Source organism: Neoarius graeffei, chromosome 16 (assembly GCF_027579695.1).
Source record: "Neoarius graeffei isolate fNeoGra1 chromosome 16, fNeoGra1.pri, whole genome shotgun sequence".
Classification (NCBI taxonomy): Eukaryota; Metazoa; Chordata; class Actinopteri; order Siluriformes; family Ariidae; genus Neoarius; species Neoarius graeffei.
The window spans coordinates 71,041,314-71,064,052 of NC_083584.1; the positions used below are offsets into that span (position 1 = coordinate 71,041,314).

The following is a 22,739-nucleotide window of genomic DNA, read 5'->3' on the forward strand; positions in this document are numbered from 1 at the left end:
TACTCCCCATGTGCCTGCCTCCATCAGAGGTTTAGCATGGTATGCTATAAAGCTTTGCTGTCTCTCATCCTGATGTGTCATTCATGCACAATGTAAAGTTTGTGTGCGCTGTTTATTGTCTGTATTTTGTTTTTGTTCGGTGCATTGGTTGAACTGTGGTTTAGCACAAGACTTTGAGCGCAGAGTCTAACGGTGCATGTTTGGCTAACTTGTAGAGGTTTACATCCTTCGGTTGAGCAGAGCAAGGTGTGTAACCTTCAGAGCACAGTCTGTAAACATTACTCTGCAAAAGTGTGTATTTGTTCACAAACATCTCATCTCATCATCTCTAGCCGCTTTATCCTTCTACAGGGTCGCAGGCAAGCTGGAGCCTATCCCAGCTGACTACGGGCGAAAGGCGGGGTACACCCTGGACAAGTCGCCAGGTCATCACAGGGCTGACACATAGACACAGACAACCATTCACACTCACATTCACACCTACAGTCAATTTAGAGTCACCAGTTAACCTAACCTGCATGTATTTGGACTGTGGGGGAAACCGGAGCACCCGGAGGAAACCCACGCGGACACGGGGAGAACATGCAAACTCCACACAGAAAGGCCCTCGCCGGCCCTGGGGCTCAAACCCAGGACCTTCTTGCTGTGAGGCGACAGCGCTAACCACTACACCACCGTGCCGCCCTCACAAACATGTTAAGTTAATTATTTTGGTTTTATTTTCTTCAGTTTTCACAGTGCTCAGTGTACACTGTATGGTGTTCGATGCTGTTCAAGAGAAATAAAACACATCTGCACCTGTCAGAGACTCTCTGCTGTTGCTCTTAATGCCAAGGGCTGCTAAAGTGTTAGTAAATTATCCCACATTATTTTTAAAAAAAGTAAATTAAAAATAAGCGCTGAATTAAAACTCATCTATCTTCAATCAATAAAGATACAAATTTCATTGTTTGGTGGTCAAGTGTTTATGAGATACGTTGCCTTGCATTTATGATCGGGTTCCCTGTGGTGGTACATCATTCGTACAATCGCAAAAGCCAACAAAAATCAGGTCGATGTGTTACCATATTCTCTTAAGTATGGAGCTCAACTCCATGTGCATTGCACAAGGGGAGCTGCGCTATAAACCTGTGATTTGTAGCTGCACTAATGTCAGAGCTGTTGTTATAGAAAATTAATCAACGCCTCCTGACCAATCAGGACACAGAATTTAGAACAGCTCTGTGTTATAATTTATTGAGGTGATGAGTGTAAATCACTGCTGTAAATGTCACTGTGTGCACTTTTACCTAACGAGGTCCAGGTCAGATCACGTTCAGAAAGCCTGTCATTTAAACCCTCAACAAAAAGGCCACGTATGTCGACCCAGAAGTGTGTATGAGCTTTACCTCATGAGCAGTTGAGCAGATTGCAGTTACAGAGCCTCTTGTTAAATAGGAAGCTTTCTAATTAAAATTGGCACCAGCTGTCATGAATCACTCGTGAGGGAAAAAAGGTCAAATCTAGTATTATGGATGAAAAAGTTCTTCAGTTTGTCCTTCTGAAAGAACCTTTAAATGCTCTGTGATTCATTTCTGTATCAAAGAAGCTTTTAACTAGAACCTAAAATATACAAAATTAAATACCAACAAATCAGTGGAATTTCGATTAAGTTTGCATTTTTGGTTACAGATACTGTAGCAGGGGCGGCACAGTGATGTAGTGGTTAGCACTGTCACCTCACAGCAAGAAGGTTCTGGGTTTAAACCCAGTGGCCGACGGGGGGTCCTTTCTGTGTGGAGTTTGCATGTTCTCCCCATGTCAGCATGGGTTTCCTCTGGGTACTCCAGTTTTCCCCACAGTCCAAAGGCATGCAGGTTAGGCTAATTGGTGGCTCTCAATTTGATGAGAGCCACCGAATAGGTGTGAATGGTTGTTTGTCTCTATGTGTCAGCCCTGCAATGATCTGGCGAAGTTTCCAGGGTGTACCCTGCCTCTCGCCCATAGTCAGCTGGGATAGGTTCCAGCTTGCCTGCAACCCTGCACAGGATAAGCAGTTACAGATAATGGATGGATGGATACTGTAGCATCGTCAGTTAATAATCATGGGTTCATCGAAAGAACTTTATGTGAGTTGATAAAGTATTTGGAAAGCCAACAAGAATTCAGAGTTACGCTGAGGGGCAGAGCTAGTACTCATAGCTTGTTGTTTGTTCATTTTGATCTAAAATTCAAGTAAAACAAACCAAAAAATCTTTAATTTTCCAATAAACTCATTTTGTAAGAGTGAAGTTCAAACTAAAATCTTTAATTATCCAACAAGACTGAAAAGAATCCATGAAGAACCCTTTGTTCTGAGCGTGTCCATATTGAACAGTAGAAAGACAGGGTTCCATCTCGAATATCATGCTGTTCAGGAATGATCTTCAGTACGATGGATTGCAGGTGGGTATTTTGTGTTCCTCCATCCATCTCACTCTCCTTCTCTCATCCTTCTGTTTTCTCCATGAATCAGAATTCCTCAAATCTCCAGCTATGTCTCTGTCCTGCTGCCAGCCTTCGTTTTCATTTTGATTTGCGCTGTGTGAATACACTCTACCTGGACTCCTGTCCTTCTTTCTCGCTCTCTGAGGTGAACATTAAGGGCCAAGGATGACGCCTACAGATCCTTAATATAGAATGTGATCTAGAATTATGCTGTTCCAGCGGTTATGTAAGCACACGTGTATAACATGCGTCACCTTGTCATGCTTTGTGTGTACATTTTGCATGTGGCAGTAATTAAGTCTAATTAAATGTACTAAATTTACAATCCTCCATCACTCCATCCCTCCCTCTCCATCTATCCCTTCCTCCTACGCTCCATTGTGAGACTCCTGTGACTTAATGCTGATTGTTTTCCCCCCTAAGCATTACAGCATACCCGCAATGCAGGAGTCGGGTCAAACCCAGCCATTTTAGCTTCTCCAATCGCCTAAACAACTACACGTTCAGGACAACGAGAGAAAGAAATGAGTTTTCTCTGAAGAATTATGCACACAGTGCCCTTCATAATTATTTCCCCGCCATAATGATTAGTAAAAAAGGTCAGAAAAAATCCACCTTGTGGTGAAGTCGCTTCATCTCACACTGAAAACATGAGAAAAATCCAACCTTTAATTGAAATAAATTTATTCAGAGGAAAACAAATCCCTCATCAGGAAATACTTATTTTCAACAAAAACACATGTTCCACTATTATTGGCACTCCTGTATTTAATAATTTGTACAACCTCCCTTTATCAGGAAAATAGCACTGAGTCTCTCCGAGAATTATTTTATAAGGTTGGAGATACAGAGCAGGGCATCTGAGGTCATTCCTCTTACATATACCACCTTTATTTTAGCCAGCATTAACTTTTTCAGCAGGTTGTGCTACAGTAACTCTTCTGTAGAATTTGATGATATGGCCTCACCTTCGTGTCCCATACAGATCAATGAGCCTTCAACACCCATGACCCTGTCACCAGTTCACCAGTTGTCCTTCCTTGGACCACTTTTGGTAGGTGCCAACCACAGCATACCAGGAAAACACCACAAGATGTGCCATTTTGGAGATGCTCAGACCCAGTCATCTAGCCATCACAATTTGCCCTTGTCAAATTCACTCAGATCCTTACACTTGCCCATTTTTCCTGCTTCCAACACATTAACTTCAAGAACAGACTGTTCTCTTGCTGCCTAATATATCCCACTCCTTGACAGGTGCCATTGAAATTGTCACATCCGTGCGCATCCGCATGCACTTGCGTCAGAAGCGCCTTGAACTATCTCCCATGTCCATGTGCATTTGTACTCTGAGCAGCATGCACCTCGAGGACTAATTATATGCACCTGTCTCAGGTTAGAGCACAATCAGTGCACGCTTATAAGGATGCCGAAATCTAACAGACTTTGCGAAGTATTGTATAACCTTTAACAGACTTTGCAAAGTATTGTGTGACCTTACCAAGCCTTCTGTTAGTATTGTTATTCTGGTTCTGAACTCACGTTTTGTATTTTGGATTCTGCTTTCATTTGTGCTTACAGTACTCTAGTCTGTTTGTGCCTTGCTCAACCTTTGCCTGTCCATGGTCTTTGTTTCTGCCTTATGTTTTGGACTTGTATACCTGATTGTTTTTCTAATAAACAAACTCTTCCAGCAATTACATCCACCATATATATATATATATATATATATATATATATATATATATATATATATATATATTTGGAATTATGTGGTAAACAAAAAAGTGCTAAAACATGTTTGATATTTTAGATGCTTCAGTGTATCCAACATTTACCTTGATGATGTTTTGCACTCTATTGGTATTATCTTAACCCTTTGAGGCACAACCTGGGTCAAAAGTGACCCAGTGCAGTCAGGAACATATTTACTGTGGACAAATATTCAACTGCTACACATTTCTCAGTTTAACACTGCTGCTTTTGAACATCTGATACATGTAAGTATTATTTTATTTTATTTATTTATTTACCTACCTAAAAATGATCTTTAGAAAGATAGCTAAAGATGAGGTTATCTTGAACTTCATTAGTTAGGGAAATATGTCCAATACTATTAGCTTGCTAGCTGTTGACATATTCTATTCTAGCTAGCTATTATTAGCTAGAAACAGGACAGGTCTTGTGCTTTTCCTTTTTCAGAGTGTTAGCATGGCTGGTCCTAGTCATTCCAGATTTACAGTACAGCTAAAATGGTTGCAGACATGCTGCTTGAAGAAGATGAGGAGGAAATTCTTGGTTCTGAGTCTGAAATATCTGATGCTGGTGACCTAGACTATGTACCACAGGGCCAAGATGGAGTAGAGGATGTGTCTGTGAATCTGTCTCACCTAGATGAAGAAGACTCCTTTGATGACACAGAAGACTCATCTGATGAGTCCTCTGAAGAGGAAACTCTGACCCAGTCTAATAGATTGAGTAAAAATGGGTCTTACTGGAGCGAGCATCCCCCCACTCAGGGCAGAACAAGAAGCTACAACGTCCTGAGGAGCTGCCCAAGACCTGCACTTGGTTCAACAGCTGTTTCACCAAAAGAAGCCTGGGATATGTTCATCAGTAACAACATTGACGGCTATTCATCAAGGATCTGGTCAAAGAGCTTGTTATGCCACATATGAAGAGGCGCATGGAGAGCACTCGATGCCACCGAAAACATATTACCGATGCAATGGAAAGATGTGGGATAAAAAGACCAAACACAGCCACCACCCAGCCAGGACAACATCAGACAGGAAGGCCAAGTGAAAAGGAAGAGGTGCAAGATCTGCCCAGCTACCAAAGACAGAAAAGTCAGCAGCTGGTGTTCCTGCTGTACCAGTGCAAGGAGCACAAACATATAGTTATTTGTGAGGCATGTAAGCACTGAGATGGCAATTTGTGCTATAACCATGTGACATTATTTCATCAGTTTTATGTTCAGTCACATTCACCAGTGTTCACTACGGTTCAATGATGTTACACTACAGTTCAACGTCCGTGTTAATTTTAACAAATTTGTTATTACAGTCTGTTTTATTTATTTTTTAATCACACTTGCAGACATGGATCATTTTTGACCCAAGTGTGTAAAGTTGATGTAATAATACAAATCTATTTTTGTTCATGAAGTAAATAAATAAGAATTAAAATAATGATTTATGGTTTATATAAACAAGATGTTTAATGAACACTTGGAACATTAAATGATAAAATAAATTGATTTCAAAAGGTATACCAAAGAGATACTCAGCAACACATGAAATAACATAGGAAATGAATACGGGTCATGTTTGACCCATGTTGTGCATCAGAAGGGGTTTGCTTAGCTTGTGCATCAAAGGGTTAATTAACCAGCTTCATGAGGTAGTCACCTGGAATGCTTTTCAATTAACAGGTGTGCCTCATCAAACGTTAATTAGTGCAATTTCTTGCCTTCTTAATGCGTTTGAGATCAAATAGTAAATAATAAACATCCAGTAAATAGCCCTATTCCACAACTGTAGTAATCCATATTATGTCAAGAACCGCTCAACTAAGTAAAGCAAAACTACATTCATCATTACTTTAAGTCATGAAATGTCTTATTTATGAAAAATAAAGAAATTACATTGAATTTAGAAGGTGTGTCCAAACTTCTGACTCATAATGTATTTTTAAATATTTTAACATTTTAAGTGTTTCTATTAAGAAGTTTTTCTCAGAATAAATGTAACATTTGTCAAACTTGTCAAACCCCAGCTGTTCCTAACCTTCAAGGATTCTCTCTCTCTCTCTCTCTCTCCCAGCTTGTACGTCATTATCCTGACATTATTAAAACACAATTCACACCTCAATTTTAATATGAAACCTATAAATTATGACGTGCCTGCAGGGATCAAGCTTCTTTGCCCAAGGATCAGTCACCTCTCCAAATCCCTCACCTTCAGCTCTAATCCCTGTCCAATTCACTTTATTAACTCATAAACTTATATTCACTCAGGAAAACAACCCGATGGTTCCCAATCATGCTGCCTGTGTGTTTGGTTGTTTTGTTGATTTGCCTTTTGTAACACATCTAAATGGTCCTGTTAGAGCAAAATGTCATCAGGCAGATGAAATAATGTTCTCCAATTCTTGTCTCTCTGAATATTTTAGCATGACAAATCCACTTTCCTGATCTGAACCTCAGAATGGTGGTTTAACTTCTTTTTACTGCAGGGTGCTGGGGGAACAATACATCTCCATTTATTTATACACTCTGAGAAAAAAAAAAGAGTCAAATCTAAAACCCTTAAAGCTTCTGACAACAGTTTTCAAAATGTGCCATACAAGGACTTTTCCAGTACAAAGAACCTCTTGAAGAACCGTTTCTCTGAGTTTTTTTTTTTTTTTGGGGGGGGGTCTTAATGTTCCTGCTGGTTGTCATGGTTTCATTGGTAGTGCCAAGGAAGTGCGATATCCACAACACACTAGCTGAGTCCATGCGTGTACATAACACACATAAAACACACACATAGTGACACTGTTATAAAAATTTAGAAACTTTCTCCACCATGGAGGACGTTTTTAAAAAGCTTCATTTTCAGCGAATCAAAATGCCATTTTCATATGGACACGAAATGCAGATAGAAAAGTGGCATTAATATAATATTCATTATTTCTGGATGTGTTGCTGTGTCCCATCTTATTAGTGTTACATTAGTGTACTTCCAGGTTGACTTCCATTACCTGTATATTTCTGATAGAATGAAAAAGTGAATATTCATATCATTTACATTTCTTTGACTATATTTAACGGGCGGCACGGTGGTGTAGTGGTTAGCGCTGTCGCCTCACAGCAAGAAGGTCCTGGGTTCGAGCCCCGGGGCCGGCGAGGGCCTTTCTGTGTGGAGTTTGCATGTTCTCCCCGTGTCCACGTGGGTTTCCTCCGGGTGCTCCGGTTTCCCCCACAGTCCAAAGACATGCAGGTTAGGTTAACTGGTGACTCTAAATTGACCGTAGGTGTGAATGTGAGTGTGAATGGTTGTCTGTGTCTATGTGTCAGCCCTGTGATGACCTGGCGACTTGTCCAGGGTGTACCCCGCCTTTCGCCCATAGTCAGCTGGGATAGGCTCCTGCGACCCTGTAGAAGGATAAAGCGGCTAGAGATAATGAGATGAGACTATATTTAACTGGATGTATACTTTTTGTGCATTTTTATTTGAAGCAGTTATAAGCTAATAGATTTTACAATTTCATATTTTAAGTAATGGGCGGCACGGTGGTGTAGTGGTTAGCACTGTCGCCTCACAGCAAGAAGGTCCGGGTTCGAGCCCCGTGGCCGGCGAGGGCCTTTCTGTGTGAAGTTTGCATGTTCTCCCCGTGTCCGCGTGGGTTTCCTCCGGGTGCTCCGGTTTCCCCCACAGTCCAAAGACATGCAGGTTAGGTTAACTGGTGACTCTAAATTGACCGTAGGTGTGAGTGTGAGTGTGAATGGTTGTCTGTGTCTATGTGTCAGCCCTGTGATGACCTGGCGACTTGTCCAGGGTGAACCCCGCCTTTCGCCCGTAGTCAGCTGGGATAGGCTCCAGCTTGCCTGCGACCCTGTAGAACAGGATAAAGCAGCTAGAGATAATGAGATGAGATGAGATTTTAAGTAATTTTATTGAGTAACTAATTACATTCCAAGTACATGATATGAACTATTCTGAGAAGTTATGGGTGGCACGGTGGTGTAGTGGTTAGCACTGTCGCCTCACAGCAAGAAGGTTCAGGGTTTGAGCCCAGTGGCTGATGGGGGCCTTTCTGTGTGGAGTTTGCATGTTCTCCACGTGGTTACGTGGGTTTCCTCCGGGTGCTCTGGTTTCCCTCACAGTCCAAAGACATGCAGGTTAGGCTAATTGGTGGCTCTAAATTGACGGTAGGTGTGAATGGTTGTGATATATGTTTATTTCTGTAATATCTTAAAAAAAACCAGGCCATTCTGTGGCTGGGAAGTTATTTAATTTGAGGGGATTCCTGAGCTAATAATGTGCATGAAATCGCTCGCCTTGCGCAGTCAAACAGATGGAGGAAGTCCATGTGCGCATGCATAGGTTTACCTTGACCGTGCACTGACAGTTCCATCATTCTGTCGCTAAAGGAACAGCTGATCACACCGAGGTGCTCGCTCACCACCAATATTTATTAGTTTGGTCCTTCATTCCCTTTCCTTTGCAACATAACATCTTTTCTTCTTGCTTTCCGTGGCTGTAGTCGGTCTTTAACGTTTCATTCGTACACTCACGTCCTCCATTTTTTGCTCCTGTTTCAAATTTGTATCCCACAATGCCTTGGGAAAGCCCACCACATGATACATGATGTAGTATCTTGTATTGGGTCATGGTGAAGCAAGAAAAAATAGCGGAGAATTTAGGGCCACATGGCCTTAAATGTATTAATTGTTCTATTAAAAAAACACATAATAAAATTGGAAGTCTGTGATTCGAATTCAGTAGCTTTCGGTCCAGGATTTTCAGGGAAAATTCTTTTTATGGCCCAAACTTGAAAAATCTGAAAGGCAGGACAGCTTTAAGAATATATATATATATATATATATATATATATATATATATATATATATTTTTTTTTTTTTTTTTTGGTCAGAAGTTTACATATAGTGACATGAATGCTATTTTGGATATGAATGTCATGGCAATATTTGGGCTTTCGGTAATTTCTTTGAACTGTTCTTTTTCTGTGGCAGAATGATTGTACATCATACAGCTTAAAAAACACTTTTCTTTGGGTTTTCTGAAATCAACACAGGGTCAAAATTATACATACAGGATCAAACATTTACATATGCTCACTTAGATTATTAATTCAGAGGTGCTGAGACTTCCAAAATGTCTCTTATCTTGCCAAGGCCGAGGTCTCTTAACTTCCTATTAGTGATTATTATTGACTACAGCTGGTAGCTTCTCTGTGCCTTCATAAAAAGGGTTTGTTTACAGCACTCATTGGATTGACCAACACACAGTAAAATGGGAAAGTCCAAGGATCTCAGCGCAGATCTGAGAAAGATGATTGCAGATATACACAACTCTGGAATGTCTCTTGGAGCCATTTCTAAACAACTGCAGATCCCAAGATCAGTTCAAACAATTGTATCCAAGTTATTGTGAGGTGTAGTCACTTTTCCCAAGCCACTTCGCTTCAAGAAAACACAAACTGTCACCCTCTGCTGAAAGGAAATTTGTTTGGATGGTCAGGAACGACCTGGGAACCACCATGGCACAGCCCTGCCATGAACTGGAAGCTGATGGATCACTGTTTACAGTTCAGATCACCATGGACTAAGAGGCTGCTATTCAAGAAATTACCCTCTGCTCCAAAATTGACACCTTCAAGCTTAACTAAAGTTTGAAGCTGACCACATGGACAAAGAAAAAGCCTTCTGGAGGATAGCTGTATGGTCAGATAAGACAAAGATTGAGTTGTTTGGCCACAATGGCCACCATGTACAGAGGGACACTGTACCACCTGGTGGTGGTGGTAGCAGCATCATGCTCTGGGGCTGTCTTACTGCCAGTGGAACTGGTTCATTGAACAAAGTGGATGGAATAATGAAGAAGGAGGACTACCTCAGTATTCTTCAGCATAAACCATCAGAAACTTGAATATGACTTGGGAGTTACAACAGGACAGTGAACCCAAACACACATCAGAGCTGGTTGTGGAGGATAAAGCAGGCTAACATTAAGCTTAAAACAAGTCCTGACTTCAACCCTATTGAAAATATATGAACCATGCTTATAAGTCGAGTCCATGCCAAGAAAAAAAAAAACAAATTTAATTGAACTCTACTAATTCTACCATGGAGAGTCATGAAATATCCAACCAGAATTCTACCAGAAGCTTGTTCATGGTAAACAAAAATGTTTGGTCAAGGTGAATCTTGTGAAGAGACATTTTACTCAAATATTAGGTGTGCTGTATGTAAATTTTTGACCCTGGTATGTATGTAAACTTCTGACCATAACTTATATATATATATATATATATATATATATATATATATATATATATATATATATATACACACACACACACACACACACACACACACACACACACACAGAGAACGAGAGAGAGAGATAGATAGATAATAGATCCCTCACTTGAATGCCAGAACATCTTGGCATCAGATCCTTTCCGCCTTGTCGTGGTGTGGGGGCCCGAATGAACCAATTTCCAATACTCGTGATAGGTGCAACATTCCTATTCCATAACCTCCAAAGAGGGGAATGGAGGATCACCTGTCCACTTAGACAGGCTCTGCAAGCCCTAAGTTGGATGTAAAACCCATTGCACAAGTACCCAATGAGGGAAAAGATGCTCTTGACTGACAGGCCCTAAGGCCTAACTGGGGAAGATGTAAGATGTAAGTAAGATGATAGATAGATAGATAGATAGATAGATAGATAGATAGATAGATAGATAGATAGATAGATAGATAGATAGATAGATAGATTAGCTGAAGGTGATAATAAGGATTTATATATATTTAATATATTTAAGCAGATATTATAGGTTCATTGCTTAAAATCAATGTTGTTGTTGTTTTTTTAATTCAGTGACTTTTCAAAAATAACTTTTGATGGATGTACTCAGTAATTGTTCAATGAGACTTTTTCTTTGCCAAACCCGCCTGGTTACAGAGTGTGAGCAATCTGAAGGTGGGCATTTTGAGGAGGTTTGCGGTCTCGGTTCTGTCTAATCCACCGAGTTTGCTACAGTAGATTATAAATCAGATGTTGCCACATTTCAGAAGGCGGAAAATCCTCAGGAATGGAGGGATTAGTGTAAGTTTGGCAGCAGGGAAAAGAGAAATAAAAAAAGGAGATTGAGTGTGATGGGAAAGCTGGAGAAACAGGAAGGAGGAGGAAAATGTAGAACTCGTATTGTGTTCAGATCAAAATTATTTATTTTAGTTTTGAATTTAAAGTAGAAAAACACTCAAATTTGCATTCCAGCAGGAACCTTTGTGTGTTTGGCTCAAGTTCTTTAAGGAACACTGAAGATCTAGAACATATTTCTGTCAAATATTATGGGAAACAGGATACACACACACACACACACACACACACAAATCAGCAAGACTTAAAAACCAGAATCATTTCCAAACCTCCAGTTTAATGACGTCTCAAATTTCCCTGATATTCACGTGACGTGTCGAGTTCACACTCTGGAGTTTTACATTTATTTTCATGAAATTATTTTCGATCTCAAAAGAAAAAAAAAATCAGTTAAGGTTCCGAAGAGGAGTAACATGATGACATCATCATCACACAACAAACACAGGCAATGCCCAAATTTGTATAATCATGCACTTATACATGGACACACTCAGTTCTTCAAGGGTTCTTTGAGCTGTATATGATTCTTTGTTTCCTAAAGTGGTTCCATATGGAACCCTCTCTGACAGGGAAACCCTCTGCTATTGGGTTCTATATAGAACCTTTAGAGACTTCATGGTGCTAAGACAGAAGCCTTCTTTTCTAAAGTAAAATATCCACTGATATTCCATCCATCCATCATCTGTAGCCGCTTATCCTGTACAGAGTCGCAAACAAGCTGGAGCCTATCCCAGCTGACTATGGGTGAGAGGCGGGGTACACCCTGGACACTTCGCCAGATCATCGCAGGACTGACACATAAATCAAATCAATCAAATCAAGTTTATTTGTATAGTGCTTTTAACAATAAACATTGTCGCAAAGCAGCTTTACAGAATTTGAACGACTTAAAACATGAGCTAATTCTATCCCTAATCTATCCCCAATGAGCAAGCCTGTGGCGACGGTGGCAAGGAAAAACTCCCTCAGACGACATGAGGAAGAAACCTCGAGAGGAACCAGACTCAAAATGGAACCCATCCTCATTTGGGCAACAACAGACAGCCTGACTATAATATTAACAGTTTTAACAGGTATAACCCTCAACTGTCCTCATGGGGCCGTCCTTCACAGGAGCGGTGCGATAAAACTCCGACCAGACACAGGGCACCAGGATGGATCAAGCAGGTCCGAGGGGCAGAAGAGGCCAGCATCTCAATCAAACATAGAGACAAACAACCATTCACACCTATGGTCAATTAGCCTAACCTGCATGTCTTTGGACTGTGGGGGAAACCGGAGCACCTAGAGGAAACTCACACAGACACGGGGAGAACATGCAAACTCCACACAGAAAGGCCCTTGTCGGCTGCTGGGCTCGATCCCAGAACCTTCTTGCTGTGAGGCAACAGTGCTAACCACTACACCACCGTGCCGCCCCTCTACTGATATTAATATCCACTATTTAGCAAGCATTGTTAGTGAGCGAGCAAAGCATTTAGCAGCTTCAATTACACTTTCCCGGTTACCATGGCAACTAGCCAATGCACGTGACGATTTAGATGTCAGAAGTGTACAGTCCTGTAAATCGCTATCATTAACATAGAGTACAGGCAATGTTTAGTTGTCATGTCAACTGTAACATACACTTTGTCAACTTCTTTTCATTTCTTCTTCTTTCACTTTTACTTCCAAGACTGCAGATCAACAATAAAAAGCTCCTAGAGAAATAATAATCATACAAAAACACAACCCATGAGATTTAATTAATAAGTACGTACATGTATATAAATGAAAATAAACTGTAACGGATTAAAAACATACAACCAATTAAAAATCAATATACCATGTAACAGAATCCCCAAAGATTAATTAAAACATGCAAATCAAAATAAATCTGTGAAAAGCAATGATCAAGTTTAAACCCAAAGTCATTAAGATAATTATTTCTGTGTAAATAATTCAGTTTAATAAAATAAATAACTGGCATCAGATGATGAAAATTCTAAGTTCCACGAATGAGGAGCAAAAATAATGATATGCTGTATCTATCACTGTTAGGACTTGGGACTATCTTGGCCTCTAGAGGCCACTGTTTCATCTTTGTCTTGTTATGTTTGTTTTGACAGCTAGGGGGTTTGCGTTTTGTTTTGACATGTGCTTCTTTGTTTTTCATGTGCCTTGTGCCCCACCTAGTCTTAATTATCTATTTTCACCTGTGTTCAATTATTTTTGGGTATTTATACTTCCTCAGTTGGGTTTCTAGTCACTGAGTCTTTGTGCTGTTCATGGCTAGTAACCTCTGTTCCATGTACCTTGCCTATGTCCTTGTGTTTTTTGGTATTTTGCTTTCATGGGACTTTTTGGACTGTTTTTGTTAATTAGAGACTTGCCACTTTTGTATCTTCTGAGCGTTTGGGTTTTTGCCTCTTCTTCTTTGGTTTTGCATTTTTGGACTTTGAACTTTTGGATGTTTTGTTTTCCCTTGTATCTTCTGTGCGTTTGAATTTTACTTTTGTGGATTTTTTTTGCATTTGGATTTTCCTGATCTTCTGAGCTTTGGCAATAAACTGTTTTGAACTCTACTTTCGTCCCACTCCTCTGCACTTGAGTCATTCCCCTGGTGGGGGGTTTGCTGGGTTACCACACCAGCGACCCGGGTTCGATTCCCAGCAAAACCTAACAGAAAGACTCAGTCAGAGGCTTCTTCAACTGTCTATCCGGCTAACCTTCAATTATGGCTGCTTTAACATTCTTTGGAGCTACATGCCTTGGACACTCATGGACGAACACTTGCAAGCCAACGTGAGGTCCTTGCTTGCCACGATGCACTGCTTCAGCAAATTGGGAATGCCCTGGCACAGCTGACTCCTCTGCCCCCATCTCCTCTTCCTGATCCTCCCCTTGCTCCTGCTCCCCCATCTGCTCCCGCTCCAGTGCCTCCTGCCACGCTACCTCCTTCACCTCACGAACCCCGCCTTCCTGCACCACAGAGGTATGACGGCAAGCACAGTGAGTGCCGGGAGTTCCTTACCCAGTGCCATCTCACCTTTGAGCTCCAGCCTACCACCTACACAATGGACCGCCGCAAGATTGCATATGTAATAACTTTGTTAGTTGATAAGGGCAACAGCCATCTGGCAGAGACAGGGACCCGAGTGTTCTGATTTCAAGATGTTTACGGAGGAGATGCTTCGTGTTTTCGATCAGGCGGACATCAGCAAAGATGCAGCCAGGAAGCTCATGTCCATCCGGCAGGGAGGAAGTGTTGCAGACTACGCCATCTCGTTCCGGACGTTTGCAGCAGTCAGTGGATGGAATGAGACTGCCCTGGTTTCAGCCTTCCACCTTGGTCTGTCTGACCCCATCAAAGACGGTCTGGCCTCTATCAGATGCCCAAGTGACCTCGAAACACTGATCTCACATGCCATTCGTCTTGATAACAGGATTAGAGAGCGTCGCCAAGTCCTGAGCTTCCCCTGCCTCACTGCCTCAACCTGGAGTCCGTCCACCTCCTCCAGTGACTGTCCGGAGCCCATGCAAGTTGGCCGTACTCGTCTCTCCGCATCTGAGAGGGAGCGCAGAAGGAGGGACAAGTGCTGCATCTACTGTGGCAAGCCTGGCCATTTCTGAGCATCATGTCCCGAGCTCTTGGGGAAAAGGACTGTCCCGTCCAGCCGAGGGAGGGTTGTGATGGGGACTACCCTCTCTCCCGAACTTCCTGGCCAAGGAGTCTACATCCCTGTCTCCATCTCCTGGGGGTGAGTCCGTCCACTCTTGCCAGGCCTTGTTAGACTCCAGGGCGGCTGGAAACTTTATGGATGTCCACTTCGCCCGAAGAATCAATGTCCCTACTGCACCTCTTGAAGTTCCGCTGTCTGTGTCTGCCCTGGATGGCCAAGCTTTAGGTGATGGAAGAGTCACCCAAGTTACTTCTCGTCTTTCTCCAATCTCAAGGTCACAAAGAAGAAATATCCTTGCACCTGATTCATTCACTAGAGTTCTCAGTGATTCTAGGCCTTCCTTGGCTTACCCGCCACAACCCTCACATAGACTGGGTAACAAGCCAGGTTGTGGAATGGGGCCCTGCATGCCATGCCTCTTGTCTGCTCTCCTGTGTCTCCTGCCAAGCCCCCTGATCTCACCGAGTTATCTCAAGTTCCCACAGAGTACTGGGATCTGAAGGAGGTTTTCAGCAAGAGTAGGGCCGCTGTTCTTCCTCCGCACCGTGCCTACGACTGTGCCATAGACTTGCTCCCCGGGGCTACCCCTCCTCGGGGCAGGCTGTTCTCCCTCTCTCAGCCAGAACGCAAGGCCATGGAGGAATACATCAAGGACGCCCTGGCCTCTGGATTCATCCGACCCTCCACCTCACCTGCTGGTGCCGGCTTCTTCTTTGTCGGCAAGAAGGATGGGGGGCTCCGACCATGTATTGACTACAGGGGCCTGAACAAGATCACTGTGCGCAACCGTTATCCCCTTCCGCTGATGTCCACAGCATTCGACCTGCTCCAAGGCGCTACAGTCTTCACCAAGTTGGATTTACGGAATGCATACCACCTCATCCGTATCCGACAGGGAGATGAGTGGAAGACTGCCTTTAACACCCCGTCAGGACACTATGAGTACCAAGTGATGCCCTTCGGACTCACCAATGCACCAGCAGTTTTTCAGGCCCTTATCAATGACGTCTTGAGGGATATGATCAACCAATACGTTTTTGTCTACCTCAACGGCATTCTGATATTTTCCAAGACCTTGCAGGAGCACCGCCACCATGTCCGTCAGGTTCTCCAGAGGCTGCTACAGAACAATCTGTTTGCTAAGGCCCAGAAATGTGAGTTTCATGTCCCCAAGGTCTCCTTTCTGGGTTTTATTGTACGGACGGGACAACTCCAGATGGATCCAGCCAAGACCCTGGCCGTCCGGGACTGGCCCACTCCCAAGTCCGTGAAAGAAGTTCAGCGGTTCTTAGGATTTGCTAACTTCTACCGCAAGTTTGTCAGGAACTTCAGTTCTGTAGCAGCGCCCATATCGGACCTCACCAAAAAGACAGGTGGGTCTTATGTCTGGTCTCCTCAGGCGGAGAAGGCTTTCAAGGACCTCAAGCACCGCTTCTGGTCCTCCCTGACACATCGCAACCCTTCATCGTCGAGGTGGACACTTCGGACAGTGGCGTCGGCGCAGTCCTCTCTCAACGCTCGGATGGAAGGTTGCATCCCTGCGCATACTTCTCCCACCGTCTGAGTCCTGCGGAGTCCCAGTATGATGTAGGGGATCGAGAACTGCTCACGGTTAAACTGGCCCTTGAGGAATGGAGGCACTGGCTGGAGGGAGCGCAACATCCATTCCTGGTTTGGACGGACCACAAGAACCTGGAGTACCTCCAGCAAGCCAAGAGACTTAATCCACGACAGGCTAGGTGGGCCTTGTTCTTCAGTCGGTTCAATTTCACCCTATCGTACCACCCCGGCTCTAAGAACACCAAACCTGACGCTCTTTCCAGACAGTTCTCCTCCACTAACAGGGAGAGTGAAGTTGGGCCTATTATCCCTGTGTCCCGGATTGTGGCCCCTGTCCACTGGGGTGTTGAGGAGGCCATCCAACAAGCTCAACGCCAGGACCCCGGTCCTGGGACGGGGCCACCGGGCCTCTTGTATGTCCCACATCAAGCCCGGGCCAAGGTTCTCCAGTGGGGTCATTCGTCCCCTCTCACCGCCCACCCGGGAGCTCGGAGGACCCTGGACTTCTTGAAAAGATGCTTCTGGTGGCCAAGGATGGAGAAGGAAGTGAGGTCATTCGTCCTGTCCTGCGAAGTGTGTACCAGAAGCAAGAACCCACGGCAGCATCCCTAGGGCCTCCTGCATCCTCTGCCCATTCCCCGGCATCCCTGGTCTCATGTGGCGGTCGATTTCATCACGGGCCTTCCAGATTCACAAGGTAACACTGTCATTTTAGTCATAGTCGACAGGTTCTCTAAGGCCTGCCGCTTCATACCGCTATGCAAGCTCCCTTCTGCCCTTGAGACAGCCAAACTAATATTCACCCATGTCTTCAGAGTCTTCAGGCTCCCACAGGACATCGTCTCCGACCTGGGGCCCCAGTTCTCCTCCCAAGTGTGGCAGGGGTTCTGCAAGCTCATCGGGGCCACTGCCAGCCTCTTCTCTGGGTTCCACCCCCAGTCCAATGGCCAGACTGAGAGGCTCAACCAGGACCTGGAAACCACCCTGCGAAGCCTGGTGATGGATAACCCGACATCATGGAGCACCTGGCTGCCATGGGCGGAGTACGCCCATAACACCCTGCAGTCATCGGCCACCAGGTTGTCGCCATTCCAATGCCAATTCGGGTTCCAGCCACCTCTGTTTCCGGAACAGGAGGAGGATGCTGGGGTGCCCTCGGTCAACCAGTACTTGAGACGGTGTCGTAAGACCTGGAACAAGGTTCAGAGGACTCTCATCCAGACATCCAGGGCCAACCAGACTCAAGCCAACCGCCATTGACGGCCTGCCCACATCTTCCGCCCTGGGCAGTGGGTTTGGTTGTCCGCGAAGGACCTTCCTCTATGGGTGGAGAACCGCAAGCTTGCCCCTCGTTATGTTGGCCCCTTCAAGGTAGTGTGCAGGGTGAACCCTGTCGCCTACCGGCTCCAGTTGCCCCGGTCTCTAAGAATCAACCCCACATTCCATGTGTCCCTGTTGCAGCCCGTACTGTCGTCCTCTTATGCCCCTGCCCCTAGGAATCCCCCGCCTCCCCGCATCCTCCATGGTCAGACCGTGTTCACTGTGCGCCGCCTGCTGGACTCCCACCGGGTCCGTGGCGGGCTTCAGTACCTAGTGGACTGGGAGGGCTATGGCCCTGAAGAGCGCTGTTGGGTCTCCGCTCGGGACATCTTAAGGCCTCTGCATGCTCTTGCGACAAGGCTTTCGCAGATAGCTTTTCACAGACAGTTGTAATTTATTGTTGAGCGGGAGTATAGGCGTGCGCGATGTTATTCACCGGCACAACGCAAGGGGGCACGGAGTCGCTAGGAGTAGTTGGTGGGTGTGGTTAGTGGAGTGTTTATCCTCCGGTTACTTATAATGACTAGAACTTTTTTTTTTATAATGACTAGAACTGGAGTCGTATAGATGTACGTACTTCCTCAATCAACCGCTCTTCGTGCTGCTCCATCTTCGCTCGTGTTTTTAAAAATGCCGGTCGTGAAAACAAAACAAACCGGGAAAGTAGGGAAGCGGAAGTGCGTGTACAGCGGATGTAGAGTGGACCAATCAGAGCCCTCTTGTCTGCAGCGCTGTCTGCGAGGCTTCTGCGGTGGTCACAATTTTTGGGAGGTGCGCGCAGAGCGTCTGCGAAGGTGGGGGGCTACGCAGACACTGTCTGCGACGCTATCTGCGAGGACTGGGTTGTCAGCATAAATTGGCCTTTAGACAAGGAACTTTGTCGGGACTTCCATTTGGCCCATCCTGATCGACCTGGGAACGTCAGGAGACGCTCCTTGAGGGGGGGGTCCTGTTAGGACTTGGAACTATCTTGGCCTCTAGAGGCCACTATTTCATCTTTGTTTTGTTATGTTTGTTTTGACAGCCATGTGCTTCTTTGTTTTTCATGTGCCTTGTGCCCCACCTAGTCTTAATTATCTATTTTCACCTGTGTTCAATTATTTTTGGGTATTTATACTTCCTCAGTTGGGTTTCTAGTCACTGAGTCTTTGTGCTGTTCATGGCTAGTAACCTCTGTTCCATGTACCTTGCCTATGTCCTTGTGTTTTTTGGTATTTTGCTTTCGTGGGACTTTTTGGACTGTTTTTGTTAACTAGAGACTTGCCACTTTTGTATCTTCTGAGCGTTTGGGTTTTTGCCTCTTCTTCTTTGGTTTTGCATTTTTGGACTTTGAACTTTTGGATGTTTTGTTTTCCCTTGTATCTTCTGTGCGTTTGGATTTTACTTTTGTGGATTTTTTTTGCATTTGGATTTTCCTGATCTTCTGAGCTTTGGCAATAAACTGTTTTAAACTCTACTTTCCTCCCACTCCTCTGCACTTGAGTCATTCCCCTGGTGGCCTAGTGGGGGTTTGCTGGGTTACCACACCAGCGACCTGGGTTCGATTCCCAGCAAAACCTAACAATCACCTTAACCATGAGCAAAAGAGTTCTAAAGTTAATTTGTTAAAGTAAATTGCAGTAAGGCCTGATTGTTATTTGATCTGTTCACTCATTCACCTGCGTATCAGAGTGAAACATTCCCATCCATCAGGATCCCTCGTCAAAGTGTGAAATGTTTAGTGATTTCATTAAACACACTGACGAGTTCTGTGTCTTGCTTACACTTTTTGCCATCATCATGATTGTTGTCATGATCTGTGTCTCAGCTCTCAAACTCTGAACTTACATTCAAAATTATTTCCAAATATAGATAACCCAGAAGCCTGGTGTGCAACACAGAGCTTTCTGTAGGTTTCACGGCATCATGAAACGATTTTAAAATTGAAACACTATCAGTAATCGGAAACCCACTAAGTGTTAGGGCTCAATAACACTCTAGAATAATACATAGGTATGTGAGTATTGAGACACAGTGCTGATTCCTTTCGACAAAAGTGGACACAGTGTCACATGGCGCTATACTGCCCCTACTGTTTACGTTGGCATTGCACCAAGTGTAGTATTAATGTTTAAGAATGTACAGAAGTGATGCTCCAAATGATCACAGGATCTACACAGCAGCCATCTTGTGTATGTGTCGTTAAAACCGTGTATAATCCAGTCACTGTGAGAATTTAGCTATTTATAATAATATACATAGAACTAGAATAACAATAATATACATATATATTCACACACACACACACACACACACACACACACACAATACTGTGCATAGATGTTTTGACTGTTTGGATGATAATGGTTCTGGATGTTATTCCAACAGAGCCGCATCTCCAGTCTCATAAACACACTGGAGACACATGCACTGTAGAATACAGCCAGACCAACACAACAGCCAAACTACAGAACAACTACAACTAAAAATACATTGTAAATATACAAAACACAGCCACATTTCACAAAATAGGGTTCAAGAGCTGAAGTTCCAGCATCAAACTATACTTAAAGGTATTTCAGACTTTTAGATTTTTCATGTTTAGGTCATAAAAAGAATTTTATCTGACACCCAATTACTTTTGTTTCGTGGACCGAAAGCTACTGAATTCGAATCACAGACTTCCAATTTTATTATTTTTTAAAAATAGAACAATTAATTAATTTAATGCCACGTGGCCCTAAATTCTCCACTATTTTTCCCTGCTTCACCATGACCTAATTCAAGATATTCAAGATCATGCATCACGTGGTGGGCTTTCCCTGTTCACGCAAGGCATTATGGGATACAAGTTTGAAACAGGAGAGAAAAATGGAAGACGTGAGTGTGCGAATGAAACGTGAAAGACCGACTGCAGTAATGGAAAGCGAGAAGAAAAGACATTATGTTGCGAAGGAAAGGAAACGCTGGACCAAAATAATAAATATCAGCAGTGAGCGAGCACCTCGGTGTGATCAGCTGTTCGTTAAACCTGCACATGTGCACACGGACTTCCTCTGTCTGCTTGACTGTGTGAAGCGAGCGATTTCATGCACATTATTTGCTCAGGAATCCCCTCAAATTAAATAACTTCCCAGCCACAGAATGGTCTGAGTTTTTTTGGGTTTTTTAGATATTACAGAAATAAACATATATGACAATAAACAAATTTCAGAGGGAACTAAATTTCACCAGTTTGATGAAATCGAAAGGCCGTCTACTTTTAAGCAACAAACTCAGTTCAGCTACAAAACTACAATTTAAACAATCAAACTACCAAAAAACTTGTAGAAATCATTTTGTCTTTACTTCTCTGAGCCAGAACTCAGTATTAGTGAACAGTGACAAAGATAATTAACACGTGAATGGAAAACACTCCATTGTGGGACTTTGCCCACTCAAATACTACACACACACACACACACATGAATGTCACTCTTTATTTATTAGAAGAAAATATTCATAGAAATGTCAGAATGACATTTGAAATCACAGAATCTGTGTGTGTGTGTGTGTGTGTGTGTGTGGGCAAAGAAGCATATAAGTCTGGGCAAACACACACAGACACACTTACGGCGGAGGCGAGGCGTTATAGAGTGTGCAAGCATGCGAGTAATGCAGTGGTTGCCATGGTGACCAAGGCTGTATGGAGAACGAGGGGACGTGCTAACTTTAGCATTAGAGCATGTTAATTAGAAGAAAAAAGAGATGGCTACAGGGAGAAGAGAGAAAAAAAGTATCATTTTTATTTTTTTATTCACAGTGGAATGTTAATGACAGGCTTTATTAGTGTAGAATAGGGGCAGGGACATGTGGGCGGAGCCAAATCCAAATACATTCATAATCAAACTAATAAAGAAATCTCATCTCATCTCATTATCTCTAGCCGCTTTATCCTTCTACAGGGTCGCAGGCAAGCTGGAGCCTATCCCAGCTGACTACGGGCGGAAGGTGGGGTGCACCCTGGACAAGTCGCCAGGTCATCACAGGGCTGACACATAGACACAGACAACCATTCACACTCACATTCACACCTACGCTCAATTTAGAGTCACCAGTTAACCTAACCTGCATGTCTTTGGACTGTGGGGGAAACCGGAGCACATGGAGGAAACCCACGCGGACACGGGGAGAACATGCAAACTCCGCACAGAAAGGCCCTCGCCGGCCACGGGGCTCGAACCCGGACCTTCTTGCTGTGAGGCGACAGTGCTAACCACTGCACCACCATGCCGCCCTAATAAAGAAATGAGTAGGTAAATTGGGATTTTCATTTGAGAATGTGATTCAATTTGAATGTGATTCATTTTGAATGTGATTCAGTTGCAAATGTGATTCAATTGAAAATATGATTCACTGTAGCCTTTAATGTATAAGTTGTTAAAGAGCAAAAAAGAGAGAGAGAGAGAGACAGAGAGAGAGAGAGAGAGAACAAAGGGTTACAGTAGGTGCACTGATCTCAGTTGCACATTTCAGCAAATTGACACATCCGTCAGAGAAAGGGGAAGTGGAAGGTGTGTGTGTGTGTGTGTGCATGTGTGCATGCACGTGTTTTTGTGTGTGTAAATGAATCAAAGACTTTCTGTCAAACACGTTATTAAACCATCTGTCCCCTTTGTGCTCTCTCTCTCTCTCTCTCTCTCGCACACGTGCTCTCTGTTTGCTTTGAATGCTCTCTGATGTCACAGTCTAATTATAAAAATCAAAGTAGCTGAGATTGGACACACACACACACACACACACACACACACACACACACACACATAATGCCAATTCAGGGAAACAACTGCATTGATAACTTCCTGAATTCCCATAA

The 22,739-nt window shown here is 43.5% G+C and overlaps 1 protein-coding gene across 7 annotated transcripts in view; it reads right to left on the bottom strand.

Moving 5' to 3' along the window:
- LOC132900991 (cGMP-dependent 3',5'-cyclic phosphodiesterase) overlaps positions 1-22,739 on the bottom strand; it is a 542,454-nt gene that overhangs the window by 178,080 nt on the left and 341,635 nt on the right. Inside the window, exon 1 of one of the 7 annotated variants that reach the window (XM_060943413.1) lies at positions 12,990-13,004. The exons of the other annotated variants lie outside the window; for them this stretch is intronic. The gene's annotated coding sequence lies outside the window, so the exon portion shown is untranslated. Of the gene's footprint in view, positions 1-12,989; positions 13,005-22,739 lie in introns of those variants that run through there. 7 annotated transcript variants of the gene reach the window in all.